A 14,547-nucleotide genomic window follows, 5' to 3' on the forward strand; every position below is an offset into this window, starting at 1 on the left:
TGAGCTATCTCCCTGGGCCCTAAGCTTTATGTATTCTTGATAAAAGGTCTTTGAGTGTTTTTTTTTGTTTTTTTTTTGTCTATTCATACAGTGTATTACATTTATAATTTGTATATGTTGAACCATCACTGTGTCTATAGAATGAATGCTACCTGGTTGTGGTGTATAATGTTTATGATTTTTTCAACAGTTTTTTTTTGCTAGTATTTGATTGAAGATTTTTGCATTTATCTTTATGTGACAGATTATCTGTAATTATCTTCTTCCCTTGAGTCTTTGTCCAGTTTTGGTATCAGTATGATGCTTGTGTCCACTAGTTTGGGTGCATTGCTTTTTGAATTTCATTGAAGAGTTTGAAAAGTATTGGGATTAATTCTTCTCTAAATTTCTTGTAGAATTCAGCTGTGAGTGCATCAAGACCTGGGGTTTTCTTTGTTGGTAAGTTTTTTATTACATTTTCAATTTCATTGGCTGGTAATGAGTTATTTTGAGTTTTATATCTTCTAGATTCAATTTTGCTAATTTGTACCAATCTAATAATTTGTCCATTGCTTCTGTGTTTGGCTTTCTGTTAAAGATTTTCTAAGTAGCTATGGATGATTTTTGTATTTCCACAGAATTTGTAATAATTTCACCCTTTTCATTCCTTATTGTTTGAATTTAAGGACTTTTTTCTTTTTTCTGATTAGCTTGGCTTGTGATTTATCAATTTTATGTAATCTTTCAATGAACCAGTTTCTTGATTCATTAATTCTTTGTATTGTTTTTCTATGTCTCAATTGCATTAATCTTTGTTCTAAGCTTTCTAATTTCCTCATGCCTTTGGGCCTTGGGCTTGGTTTTCTCTTCTTTTTCTAGATGCTTAAGGTACAACATTAGGTTATTTAGTTGTTCTCATTCTGTTTTTCTTATGTGTAAATTCACCACCATATATTTCTCTCTCAGTATTCCTTTCATAGCATCCCACAACTTCTGGTAGATTATGTTTGAATTCTCATTTGCTTGTAGATTTTGTATAATATCTTGTTTAATTTCATCTGTAATCCATTGAAGTTGAATGTTTGTATTCATTGTGAAAATGAAGTACAAAAGCTTCAAGATCTGGAGGACAGCATACGAAAAAGGTAGCTTACTCTTCCTCGTCCCTCTTGTGGCCCATTGGGGATGGGGGGGGCCCTTTCATCCTTCCCATTTCAGGTACTCTTATCATGACCATTCTCATAGCTCCTTTTTAAGCTTTTTAGAAGATTTCTCAAATCTAGCATATGAACATTCATCACCAAGAAGCTTTGCATTGTGGCCAAGACATTTGCCCAGTCTTGCACAGGGACCTTTTTCAACAACTACTGCAACTGCTAGCACACTGCTCCTTGATATCAACAAGTAGGTAGAGTCTTTCCCAGTTTAAAAACAAAATAGACAGGAAGGTTTGGTCTGAGGTCATACAAAAGTATACCAGTTCATCATGGCAATCAGTCTGCATGTCACTGGATCCTAACCTAGGGAAGAGTTACCTCTTAACTACCTCTGACTTCTTCCCCCTGGTTTAGCTCAGGTACCTCTTTTGTTTTTCACTGTGCCTCAAGTTTCCCCAGTCAATGCTTGTTAGGACATCATACTGCCCATACAAACTCCACCCCCAAGCAAATCTTATAAATTGTTTGTCTCCCTGCCTTACCCTCCCATGGTTTTTGCTTCATTTCCACAGCCTTTCTGTGCTGAACACAAAAAGATTTCTTTTCCTCTGTCCTACTTCTGATTTCTAGGAATAGGATGAACTTTATAGTTTGCCTGTTTATTTTTCTAGAAAAAGACATGTTCTGCCCTCAGTATATCCAAAGCTTGTCTGTTCTGTGACATTATTTGGTAACATTCTTCTGGCAAGGGAGTCAGGTTGACTCGATTGTATATTCAGTGGTACTTGGAATCTTGTTAAATCTTAGTCGATTGTCTGATAATTTTTAGAATAAATGGAAGGGCATTACTTGATGTTTTCTTTTCACTCAAAGCAAATGTCAGGCAAAATCCACAGGTAGCAAGAGAGCGGGAGCAATATCCAAGTTGGACAGTACAATATCATGTACATAGGTGAGCAGCAATGGGAGTAGGACCTGGGTGAGCAGCCTCCACAGGCACAAAAGCCCAAGGGAATAATGCACGTAGGTGTGGAGCAATCCTGTGAAAATATCCCTTAGCTTCAGCTGCGTGGGTACTAGTCAGCATCCTGAGTGACCAGAAAAGTGCACTGGGTGAGATACCTCTTCAGATTGAGCTTCAGAGGAGGCGTCTGGTCCAGGTAAATTCTCAAGCCATCATCTAGATGGGCTCAGTTTTAATTCTTTTCACTTTCATGGCATGATCCATCTCAGATTAGATTTCGGAAATTTCAAGGCCTGTAAGTATGGACAGTATATGTATATGCAGGGTTGTCTACAGGTATAGGTTAGATTTTAGCAAAATTTTTGTGGAGTTGGATACTTAGTAGGGTTACATTTTTATTTCTGTAACTCTTTCAGAGATTTGTGCCTGCTCCTCTATGTAGTTTTCATTAAATCTTTAACAGGTCTGCCAGCTTTTGTAATACCTTTGCTTCAGATGTATGCTGTTGTCCCCAGTTCTCCAGGGTAGATGGTATGTAGGACTGATTTCTTGGCAGGACTCTAAAAATTTCTGTTACCTCTCAGTTTGTATATGAAATGCCTTGCACCAGCTTACTAGGTTTCTATAAGTACCAATAGATGTCTGTAGCATGCCTAATACTTTACTTCTGTGTCCTAAAAGGGCGCTGCTTTAGGAAGTCCGATCTCCAGAGGGGCTCAGGCCTCTGGACCACATTATTTTGAGTTCAGCTTTGTCATCATCAGAAGTTGTTGGAGCAGATGTTGACCAGGCCTGAGGTGTCCTGGCTGCTTTCCTCTAAATTGTGGTGTTTCTTCCCCCACACAGAGTCAATCTTTGTGGGATGACAGTGTGTCTCTGGGGGTGCCCACCAGGCCTGGGTTTCTTAGCAGCTTAGTATTATAAGGAGGAAGTGAATTAGAAGATTTAAGTTTGTTTGTATGGTTTTTCTGACCCACAGTGCTCTAATTATTAGCTCTAAAGTTACTTTGCAGTTTTATCTGTGTTACTGTTTTGGAAGGATTTCCAACATCAGGGAGCTATAGATGTTTTCACTTTCAGAGTAGTTCACTTCATGTAGTTCAGTTCACTGTGTAGTCCATCCCTTGGAGAAATTTGGCCCAAGTAATTTCATCCAAGGTGACCACAGCATACATAGCCTGTTCCACTCTTTTCCTAACAGAGCTACTTCCTACACTACACAGGGAATCCTCTGCTTTGTCATGGTGCCTTCTTCAAGTGTGGTCAGCTGAGAATGAATCATCAGTTAGTGTCAGGTATTAATGACCTGGTGGTCCCAGATTGATGGTCAGGTACATGGCAGGCCTGGGCACTTTTATTGCCAAAGTGTCAGGAGAGGATTTGTGTGTAAGATTCATTGGTGTTGGTTGACCCAGCTGTTGGGAGCCAGTGATGTTCCAATTACCGAGACGTTCCAATACAGTTTGTGTGGCCCCAGGACACTTAGGCTGAAGATGAGCTGGTTAGTTTTATCATCAGAAAGACAGTGGATATTAGAGTTCCGAAGCAAGGGCAGAAGGTTGTCCTTAGTGACTTTATCCAAGGAATTACAAAGCTAGGGCACTGTGCATTCCTGGAGGCTGATTAAGCCTCTTTGAAAACACATGTCCTCCTTTGTCAGCAAGCAGGCTCTGTTCATTCCAGCTGTAATTCCCATGGTTAAGGCTGTAGTGAGGGCCTTTCTGTTGTTGTAGAAGGCTTCTCTTGTTCTCAGCTTCAGTCATATGTGTCAGGCTTTTCCAGACATAGAGGTCTTGCTTTTTGTGAACTGAGAGATCCATATTGTTTAGAAGGTAGCAACTCCAAAGAAGTTTCAGGGCTGGGACCAGGATGGAGACGATGACCTGATTTCCATTTAGACTGAGCATAGATTGTCTCTGATTTCAAATATTACAGGAAGTCTTTGTGTGCAAGAAGCAGGATTTTTAGCAGGGAAACTAGAAGGCCAGCTGTGAAGGAATCTCCAAGGAGCTAAGGTAAGAAACCTCTGGGAAATTAATCCAGTTTTATGTCTAGAATTGGAGAATTTTCATTTAAGGACTCAGAGCAGCTAGCAAAGGAGAGCAAACTGACAAAGAGGAGGAAGCATGTTTAAATCCAGGCAAATGAATTAGAGCACATCTGGAGGAAGCCGGCTTAGAAGCTTGTATGAGTTGGGAACCCAGAGTGCAAAGCCATACTTAAAGATCTTGGGGCTGAGCAATAGATGGGAAGTCTAAATGCCTGCCTGAAAAGAGCAAAGACCCAGAAGTGATCCCCATTATACTTGCCATGTCGGCCCCTTGCTGAGCCAGCCATTGAGATAGGGAGTCTTAGTGCACTCCTGTTATTCCAGTGTTGGGAAGCAGAGACAGTAGGATCACTATGAATGTGAGCTGCATTTGCGATACCAAATAAATTTTTTAAAAATTAACTTTTATTGTCTGGTAATCCCTTGGAGTTTCTTCCAGTGGAAGAGTGTTTCAACCTGATTGATATTCTCTGAAGATCCCAGATTGCTTTAGGATGCTGATGTGCGGCTGGATGCCTGTTGGTGATTCCCATGATAGCGGGCACTGTCTGGCAGCAATGGGAACCACACTAACGTATAGTCCAGGTACTATCCATGCATGGTTGATGGCCTTTCCCCAAACTTGGGTTTGTCCCCCAGCTCTGAGAAGTTTTTGGAATTTCGGGATTGTGGTTTATCTGTCTCAGGCTGATGCAGGTGTCATTCCTCCTGTCAGGAAACAGAGTTAGGCCTGGCTTGCTGATGGTTGCTCTTAACTGGGAGAGGCCATCTCTCCGCAGAAGCAGTATGGGGCAATCTGTCTTTTTTTTTTTTTTTTTTTTTTTTTTTTTTTTGGTATTTTCTACATGGTCTCTCTGTGTGAATGGGACTCCTAGTGTTGTTCCTGTTCTCTGCCTCAGCAGCACTCGGATTACATGAGTGTGCCACATGTCCTGTCTATGTGAGTGGCTCGTCAAGCCTGGCGTTAGGCTAGCATAGCATGTAGAGTGTGTGAGATCAAACTTCAGTTCCTGTGCTTGCCTAAACAGGTGCTTAGTCTGCTGAACTATTTTGTTGGCCCTGAGTTTCAAGCTTTTGAGAGCTCTTATCTTTTAATCTCTATGGGCATTTATTTTTCTGGTGTCCCCAACCCTTACATCATGTGCATTGATCTTTGGCGAGAGGGTATGGTGGTCAACCTGGCTGGATTTTCTTTAGAACATTGGGTTATTTTTTGGGCAGTTGTAGAATGATTGGAGCCAGGAAAAGGAGCAAAGTTAGATGAAATGTGCCACAGGGGTCTCATTGAGATTAGTCTCTTTCTAAGGGAGCCCAGAACCAGGGAAACTTCTTCCATTTATTGAGGGCTGCAAACAGCTAAGGGATGTGCATAAATAATTTGGTGTAAACAAACTGCTATCTATATTGCCTTCTGGCATTAGCCAACTGATTTACATATCACTGGTTGGTAACTTCCCAGGTAAAGGAGTAAAGGACAGGAAAGTGCCTCCAGAAATCTGTTACTACCTTGTCTCTAGTTTGCCAGAGTAACAAGGAGCCACTTTCCTTAAGCTCTGTTCTTTGTTCCTTGTTCCCTAGGTCCAATAAACTTCTGACTCATATCACTACATGCAGTGAAGGCTGAATCTACCATCCATAGATTTTAAAGGGTTCCTGTGGATCAAAGGAAGGTAGACCTTATATGCGTCATAGTCTTTCATCAAGGTCTGAAAAGGGTTATCAGGCGTGTGGGTAACAGTAGTAACTTTTGCTATATTGATGGACTGTTGACCTCTCCTCAGTACCATTGAGACTGGACTGGGTTGCTTTGTTTGTTTTTGTTGTCTTTTGTGCTTCTGGGCAGGACAAACTTTGGGAAAGTCCCTGGCTACCTGCTCATTAGGGCTGATTGTCCATTTTTTCCTTTAGTAAAAATGTGGTGATATTTTTCAGTTAAAGAAGTAAGTGTGCACAGTCATCTCAGGTAGGCATTACATGATGCCATTTGACTAGGATAGGCATGTAAGTTTAACCATGCAAGGAAAGATTCCAGGATGGAAATTGGGTATACACTAAAGTTAGGTGTCTCTAGGGTCACACAGAAGGACTAGTGGCTGGAATCTGTTTGGTTGGCTGGTCACACCCCTAGTGGGAACTTGAGCAGCTTCTGCCAACGCAGAATTCCCAGATGTTTTTTCACTCAGTGAGGATTAGATTGGCTTCATTAGAAGTCGGTAGTAACCAGAAATGCACTTTTTATAACTTTTGAGTGTGTTGTGAAGGATCTTAAGTTTGGGCCAGTTAGGTCCCATTTCTGACTCCCTGTGTGTGTGTGTGTGTGTGTGTGTGTGTGTGTGTATATGTGTGTGTGCGCGCCTTGGAATGGAGCCACAACAGACAGTGTGCATGCCCCTGACAGCGAGATTATTTAGGTCCTCATCTGGATGCCTTCCTCTTGGACCAATGTGAACTAACGGGAAGCTTGTCACTTAACTCCCCATTATGCCCTTTTGCAGGCATGCACAGAACTGCAGGTTTTGGCATAATCAGCAGAAGAACCACTCTATAGAATTCACCGTGCATTCCGTGTATGCACACAATCACTTAACAGACACTCAGTGGTTAAATATTTTAACATCCTCCTTTGGGGGTGATCCTGACTGAGGAGAAGTAAAGAGGCTCTCCTCCTGCTCAATCTGACTGACTGCAGTGCCCCCAGGCATCATACATCATCAAATGGCCAGAAGAGACTGTGTCCTTTCCAGGATTCGGGACTGGAAGGCTGGTAGCATCAAGCAGGGTCCTCTGGCCCAAGTCTACATGGGGAGTCTGAGAGAAATCTTGAGAACTCATTGTCCTGTGGAGGAACCTGAAGAGAAGTTTAAGCTCCAAACCTAAGCCCTAGCCAGTGGATTTATCAGCCAGGATGGCCACTCCTGGTCAAGGAACCAAAATGTTGCAGCAAAAAAGGAACAAAGGAGGGATGAACACACGAGGTTGGGAAGCAGAGATCAGCTTTATTTATAGACTTTATTTACACTGCTCGATCTGACCAGGATCACTCGCAAGGAAGTCAGGTTTCAAAGACTCATCAGTTACTAGCAATCTCAAAGTGCGAGTCCTTTGTCCTCTCCCAGATGGCCCAACTCCGTGCCACTCCTGCCCCCTCCTGTATCCCACTAACCTCAACACTGCACTACATCTGATCTTGTCTTTCCTTTACACTGAGGTACCTCTGCAGAACTCTGTCTGGAAGGCTGGTGCTTGGCCCATGGGCTGCATGATACCTTCAATACCTGGCTGCTACTTCGAATTACTACAGTCTCAGAATGTGGTCTATTCCCAGAATGTGCCTGAGACGTGTGGAAGCATTGTCATGAAAGTCAGCTCAGCTGCATGAGTGTCTGTAATCAGGAATTCTATTAGGTTGTCACAGGTTCCTGGGGACCTTCTTGCCTTTGCATGCAGGAAAATCTCAGAGCATTGTCCTAAATAGCCTACAAGGAACAGAGTGATACTCTCCAGGCCTGACTGGAAGTTGGCTGAAGACTGAACCTCTGCTGCCCTGGGTCACAGGTGTGGTAGGGGTGGTGATTTGTATGCTGCAACATGTTCCAGGGGCCTTTGTTCTGGTGGTACTCACTTGACCATGCATGACACTAAATGCTGCCTCAGGGCCAGTGAACTCTGGCCTATCCCTGGTAGCTTCCTCTTTTAGTACTTTGCAGGCAGGTTTCCCAGCATATGCTTAGGTGACCTGAATGTATAAGAGAGGTGTCCTTCATCAGAAGGGCTGTTTGGTCTGTCATATCACAGGAAGCCTCTTGCCATATGACAGACTTTAGTCTTCTCTGACCACACCCATCCCATAGCATTATGGATATTACCCAAATCCCATGCTTCTCACCATGACCCAAGACTGACTGTCTCCTGTCATTTTACGCACACCAGGTTCTTTTAGTCTATATGGTATCCCTTCTCTGGCCTTGCCTCCAATCCTCATTCTTTCTCCTTGCTTACTTCTTCCCATCTATGCTCATGTGCTTCCATCCATGCTGACAACCTTACTTTTATGTATACTGTGGTTCCCTGTCCTAGTAAACAATGCATGGCATGTCAGAACTGAAACAAGGATTTCTATTTCCTATCTATGGCTTCTAGTGAAGTCCTTTGCTGAAAACTTGTATTCTATTTAATATAACCAATGTGTGGTTTTTAAATTTCAACCATATGTTCGAATCTAACATTCTAGGTTTTTCTGTATTTATCTGTGTGCATAACTCTTGGAGGCAAAGGTGGCCTGGCTCTCATCATGCATACCCGTAGTACTGGGAAACTTCCCTGTCTAGCTCCCTCTGCCTGAAAAACTGCAGTTTACCTAAGGAGATGAAATTTGGCAGCCAGTTCCCATTCATGCTGAGCCTGCCTCTTGAGGGCTTCTCGCTCTTCCGTGATGGGGCAAGACATCACAGGCTCAGGCACATTGGGTTCTCTCCAGGGAATGGGCTGGCGGCTGAAGTCTTGGAAGAGAAATGGGTGTTGCTGCTGAGGTAGAGACCTGCATTTGGTCACAGCAGTGGCAATGGGCTCCCTTCTGAGAGAGGCAGAAGAGGCTGCTTCCTGGGGTGCAGGCTTAGACCCCGAAGACTGAGGAAGCCCTGGCTGGTAGAGGAGGTCAAGTGTAGTTGGCTGGTATTGAAGGCCACTGGCTAAGCTGTTTTGCCAGAAACCATCAGAGGGCTGTTGACAGCAGCTAATTGGCATGAATGAGCTGTACTAGTAGATGCAGGTCAGGCATGGTGAGCTGCAGTGGGTCTGCATGAAGAGAAAGCCTCTGGCCTTTGCGAAACAGTTCTTGCTTGTGGCTTTTATAGGCTAGGAAAGTGCAAAGGTATTAGCTTGACCCTCCCAGGTGGTGGGAGTTCACTCAGAGATAGCAGATGAATCCTCTGTCTCAGCTCTGCTGTGCAGATTCTGGGAATTGTCCCTAGCACTCTGAGGTCCCTTCCCCTCACTTAGGGCCTGTGTCCATGGCCTAGTGCTTTGTGATGTCTTGGGCTCCCTGAATGAAAGGGGCCCAGCTCTCTTCTCCAACTTCTTCCCTAGTGGGTGGAGAACCTGCACAGATTCCAGTATGTGCATGCCTAGGCAGGTGTGAGACTTCTTAAAGGCCTCTGGGCCCAGCACAGCTTGGTCTCTTGTGATTTATGTTGGTAGCTGTTGGCTTGTCTTGGCCCTTGGCCTAGGTGCTGGCTGTGTCTTCTCTAGAGGTTTCTTCCTGTTGTTTTCTTTGGTTCTCTTGGCACTAGCTGATCCATGACCCTTATCTTTATTGGTCCCACCTGAAGCACTTTCAGAGATTTGCTGGGGGAATACACACTCTCGTGAACTGGAGCCCCATTACTTCCCAGTGCACCTAGAATCACCTCTTCTCCCATGCTCTTCAGCTGAATTTTAGCATCAGGAGCACCAGTGAAGGGCTGGGAGGCCTTATGTTTGTTCTTCCTCACTAGAGTCAGAGGTTTGTTCATTGTGGCTTGCTCCTCCACTCCACTCACATCCATGGCAGGTTTTTTGTGGGCTTCCATGGCTGTGCAATCTTTAAGACTGTTCAAGTTCATCCAAGGCATGGAGAACCTGAGGAAGTTTTATGTCCTCCACCAGGGCCCCCACTTCTGCCCAGCCTGGGCTAGACTCAGTGCCTATGTCAAGTATCCCTGGCTGTTGGGGACTCAGGTGGCATTTTCCTCCCAGGGAATCTACCCAACCTGGCTGCTCAGTGATTGCACACTCAGTAGAAAGCGGCTCTTCTGGCGGCTCAACCACCTCTAAGGAGAGAAGAGGTGCATCTTGGTTTCCAGTTAGGATGCGCTGGGCATCCAGAGGCTTTGAGTCCTGGCTTATTACTTCATTGCAGGGCTTCTCCTCTGGTTGCTGCTGGATTGGATCCCAGGCCAAGTGATGAGTGGAATTCCGCAGTGAAGCTGGCTCTGAATTTTCCCCTAATTGAGCTGGGCTTCCCTCAGTCAAGTGGATATTAGTGTTAGTGTAGGAACCAATGAGTTCTGGAAGTTGTGACACAAACTCTGCCTGGATCTGTATGTGTGATTCCATGAGTCCTTCTGTCTCTGGGGAAGTCTCCTTGACTGGAAAAGAGACAAAGGAAAGAATCAGTCTCAGCACGGCCCTCAAGAGCCCACCAACTTGGGGCTTGTTAAGGGCAGATCATAGGTTCAGGGCAGTTTCAGATAGGATATATCTAGCTGTGCCTTGTTTCTTATCACTTAGAGTTTCTGTTTGCTGGATTTTTATTTTCTAGGAGTGTTCTTAGAGGAAAAAGTAAGTTTTTAAAGAAATGTATTTGGGTTATAATGGTAAATCATTACCCTCTATGCTTAAGGAAGGCCCTTGGCTCCCTTACAAACTCAGCATACTGTGTCAATCAAAATACACATGGGTACGCATGCGTGCATGCGCCCCACATACACATACATTCACACACAAATGTCTGATAACACTCAGGTGTGGACTCTCAAAGGTAGAGTTGTTCACATATGGCCTCCTCTAGCATGTTCCTGAGTATTCTCTCCTTTTTCACTTGCAAAAGAGCATGTTATGACATGGACATTGACCATGGAAGAATCAAATTCCTCATTCAAAAAATGAGCAAGATAGAGACTGAGGCTCATGCTTTGATAGTATCTCTGAAATACAGTGACTTATTTTAGGTGCAAATGAAGGAAAATGAATCCCAGGGGGATAAATTCTTTGTCTCCCAACCTTCTCCACAGAGTTCTTGCTTCTCTTTGGCAGTCCTCCCATGCTAAGGTTCAAAGGCTTTCTTTATCTCTCTTCTGCTTATTTGCACCAGAGAAAGGAACTTGTCAATTTCGTTGTAGTGACTGGGGCATTTAGCTCCAAGGGCCACTCCTGACTTCAGCTTCCTCCTCAAATGAGCCCCTCTTCCTCTGTCTTGTCCCTGTCTCTACCATGGCTGGGCTTCATCCAAGGCTGACCCATGTCGATTCTCACAGGTGAACCCCTGTCATTTCTGGAGTTCCTGCCTTATTTTTGTCTTTCTCTCTCCTAAATGATGGGCTCATATCAGGACTCTCTTAATCTCAGGGCACCCTCACACACTCACAGGGCCATTCCTCTGTCACCTGTCTGATGATCCAAGGTGACCCATTACCTTTCTTTCTCCATCACACTCCCAAAAAGTGTCACAGCTGTCCTTGGCTTTTGCATAAGCCTTGGCTTTTGGCTTCCCTTTAATTAAGTCACTATGGGAAATATTTCTTCCCAATGCTAAAAGCACCCACACTTTAGGTCTTTCCTGAGGAACTGAAGTACCTTCAGTCTTGGAAGACCATATAGCCTAAACTATTAATCTTTTATTCCCAGTTGTCTTTGCCCCAGTAAATTTGATAATGGCTGCCACTAGTCAAAGTATGGTATTTTCCATTTCAATACTCCTTGATACATGGACAATTCAGCTATTGCAATGGCAAATGGGCAGAGATCCCCTGCGTGCAGGCCTTTATTGCTCTCAGGTCACATGCCTCCCTCCAGGCATGTGTGGTGGCCCAAATACTTTTGGCTCTGTACATTTCACCATGGCCTGATGACCCTTTCCTCGGTGGGCTGAACTGTCTCCCAGTGCACATGTGAACTGTCTGGACAGCATACATCCTGCTTTTCCTGCTCCCCATATCCGCAAGCCCAGCATGTTCAACCTCCGCAGCCAGATCTCCCTGCTTTGTCTCTATCTCACCCATTGCCTTCCATCACTTCCTACTTACCCTTCTCTCCTGCAGTGCCATTTCTTCCTTCTGCACATTATATTGCTTCTTACCATGCCCATCCACCCCCGTTTGGCAGTTTGTTTTTCCCCTACCCACTTGTACTCAGCCATCTCTTTGTCAGCTCCAACCTTTTCTCCCCCTCTGGGAACAGACTGATCCAAGGGGCTGATTCACATTCATATCCCTTTTACATTCTCTGATCTATGCAATTTCTCATCACTTAAGCTCTTTCTCTGCTGATCCCCATAACTATATAAAGGAGTTCCAATTTGCATTAATTCCTATGATCTCCATTTTAAGACCTATACATTATCCTCACCTCTGCCTCATCCTCCCATCAAAAGATTGGGCTTTGGCAGGCTGCTGAGGCAGAAGAAGACAAGAGAACCACACTGACCCTAAGCATCTTGCAGGTGCTGTTGTGTTTCCAGATGTCACTCTCCACTGGGACTATCAGGGGCCCAAATACTCAACCATCATGGCCATTATGTCTAGCTGCCTGATAGAAAGACTGAGGAAATTTTCCCCAAGGCCAACAATTACTAGAAACTGCATGAACTAACCTAGCACTCTGATGAAAACCCTGATGAACTCTTTTCTTGCCTTCCTGACACTTTAAACAAATATACCGATGTTGACCCAAAGTCCCCTGAGTGAGTGAACCTTTTTAACTCTCACTTCATTTTCAAATCTGCTTCTGATATTCCTGCCAAACTTGATAGATGTTGGCCCCGAGACCCCACAAAGGGACCTACTTATTTTGCCTTTCCATGTCTTTAACAATAGAGAAGAACAAGTAAAATAGAATAAAGAACAACTTGCTAAACTAAATGCCAATTCTTTGGTATGTTCCTTGGGCTCCTGTCAAAGCCAGAAGACTGCAGCCCAAGTGAACAGGCCCTCTTCTGGTCATCCTCACAAAAGAAAATGCTGTGAAGGTCATCAGCCTTCCTTCCTGGTTACACATCACACAGGCTAAGCAGTATCCTGATAACCTTGACATATCCTATCCCAGAGTGGTCCTCACACCGTCTCTCTCCCACCCATCTGCTCCTCACCAAACATCCCTAAAGCTTTCAGGTAAACTCTTGCATTGCTTTTCTGTCTGCTTTCTGATCCCTTGCCTCTCACTGTTTCTCACACTCACTGCTAAGCTCTGCACTGTCTGTCCAGAACACTTTCAAACACCACATAAGATTTCTTTCTTAGCTTTGTACAGGGTAGCAATTCTAACTCTAGTCTCCACATCCTCACTGATCCACCCTTATAACTGCCCAACATGAGTTTCTTTTTAGTGTGGCCTTTTATTCCATTCACAACAACACTGTCTCAGCCATCCCCACCTGTGGCTTATAATTTTTATCTTAACAAAGTGGGTCAACTGGTACCCACCTCACCATTGTGGCTTCGAAAAACTGGACTGCATACATTCTTACATTTGATGACCTTTGGTGTTCCCTAACTTCTTTTATAAAGAGTGTGGCCAGTGAGATAGCCCAGCAGAGTAAAGCACATGCTTAGCTAAGAGCAGGGACTACAATTCAATCCTCAGCACCACATGCCATTCGATCCTGCAGGGTGGTCTGAGTTGCCCCTCCCACATACACACAGAATCTAATGATGAAGCCCTCTGCCTGGTTTCATATTTGGGACTAGCATTCCACCTGTGTACAGAAAACCCAGAGTACCTGCTCTGCTATGAGGTGTCAGCCTTTCATTGTCACTGTTGGAGCTTTGAAAAAACAGGACTAAAATTGCCTTTGAACCTCTGACATACCAGCATAACTACTTTTATCTAAACATCTCTGGGAAGACCATAGAAGATTGCACTCTACACTTCACCATTCTTCATCCAGATACATGCTCTCTGGTCCCAAAATGTCAGACTTGGAGACTTCAGACCTATGTAGCATATAGTACTTCAAAGCTGTTTCTAGCTTTTCACAGAAGATTACCCCATAACATAGAGCCTCTTCCTGTCGATGTCCTGACCGTCTCTTTGTCTTCTGTTTTCACTCCTACAGCTCCATACCACAGCATCTTTTTTTTTTCTTTTTTTTCTTTTCTTTTCTTTTTTTTTTTTTTTTTTGTATTTATTACAGGGTCTGTAAGATCACACTACACAGATCAGACTCATAGTCATCTGGGATTACAGACATGTGCCACCATGCCCAGTCTCGCTCACTGTCTCAATGCATCCCAGGAGTGAGCCTAATATGGCATTCCAGGAAACGATCCCCAGTACCTGCACATGCCTAAGCAGGCAACCCCCTGAGCTATCTGACTGGCCCCAACATCGAGAGAGAGCGAGAGGGAGAGGGAGAGGGAGAGCGAGAGCGAGAGCGAGAGCGAGAGCGAGAGCGAGAGCGAGAGCGAGAGAGAGAGAGAGAGAGAGAGAGAGAGAGAGAGAGAGAGAGAAAACCTTTTTTTTTGTGGAATGGGGCATTAAATCAGGTCCTTGTGCTTGCCAGACAAGTGCTTATTCTACTGAGCCATCTCCCCAGCCCCAAGAAAACATTTTATTTGAAAGTGTAAAAACAGTAGCAAAAGCAAAAACAAAGATAGATACAGAGTAACATGCAACAATATAAATGATACAGAATTTCTAACAAG

The sequence above is a fragment of the Octodon degus genome, unplaced genomic scaffold (assembly GCF_000260255.1).
Source record: "Octodon degus isolate 3935 unplaced genomic scaffold, OctDeg1.0 scaffold00270, whole genome shotgun sequence".
Lineage (NCBI taxonomy): Eukaryota > Metazoa > Chordata > Mammalia > Rodentia > Octodontidae > Octodon > Octodon degus.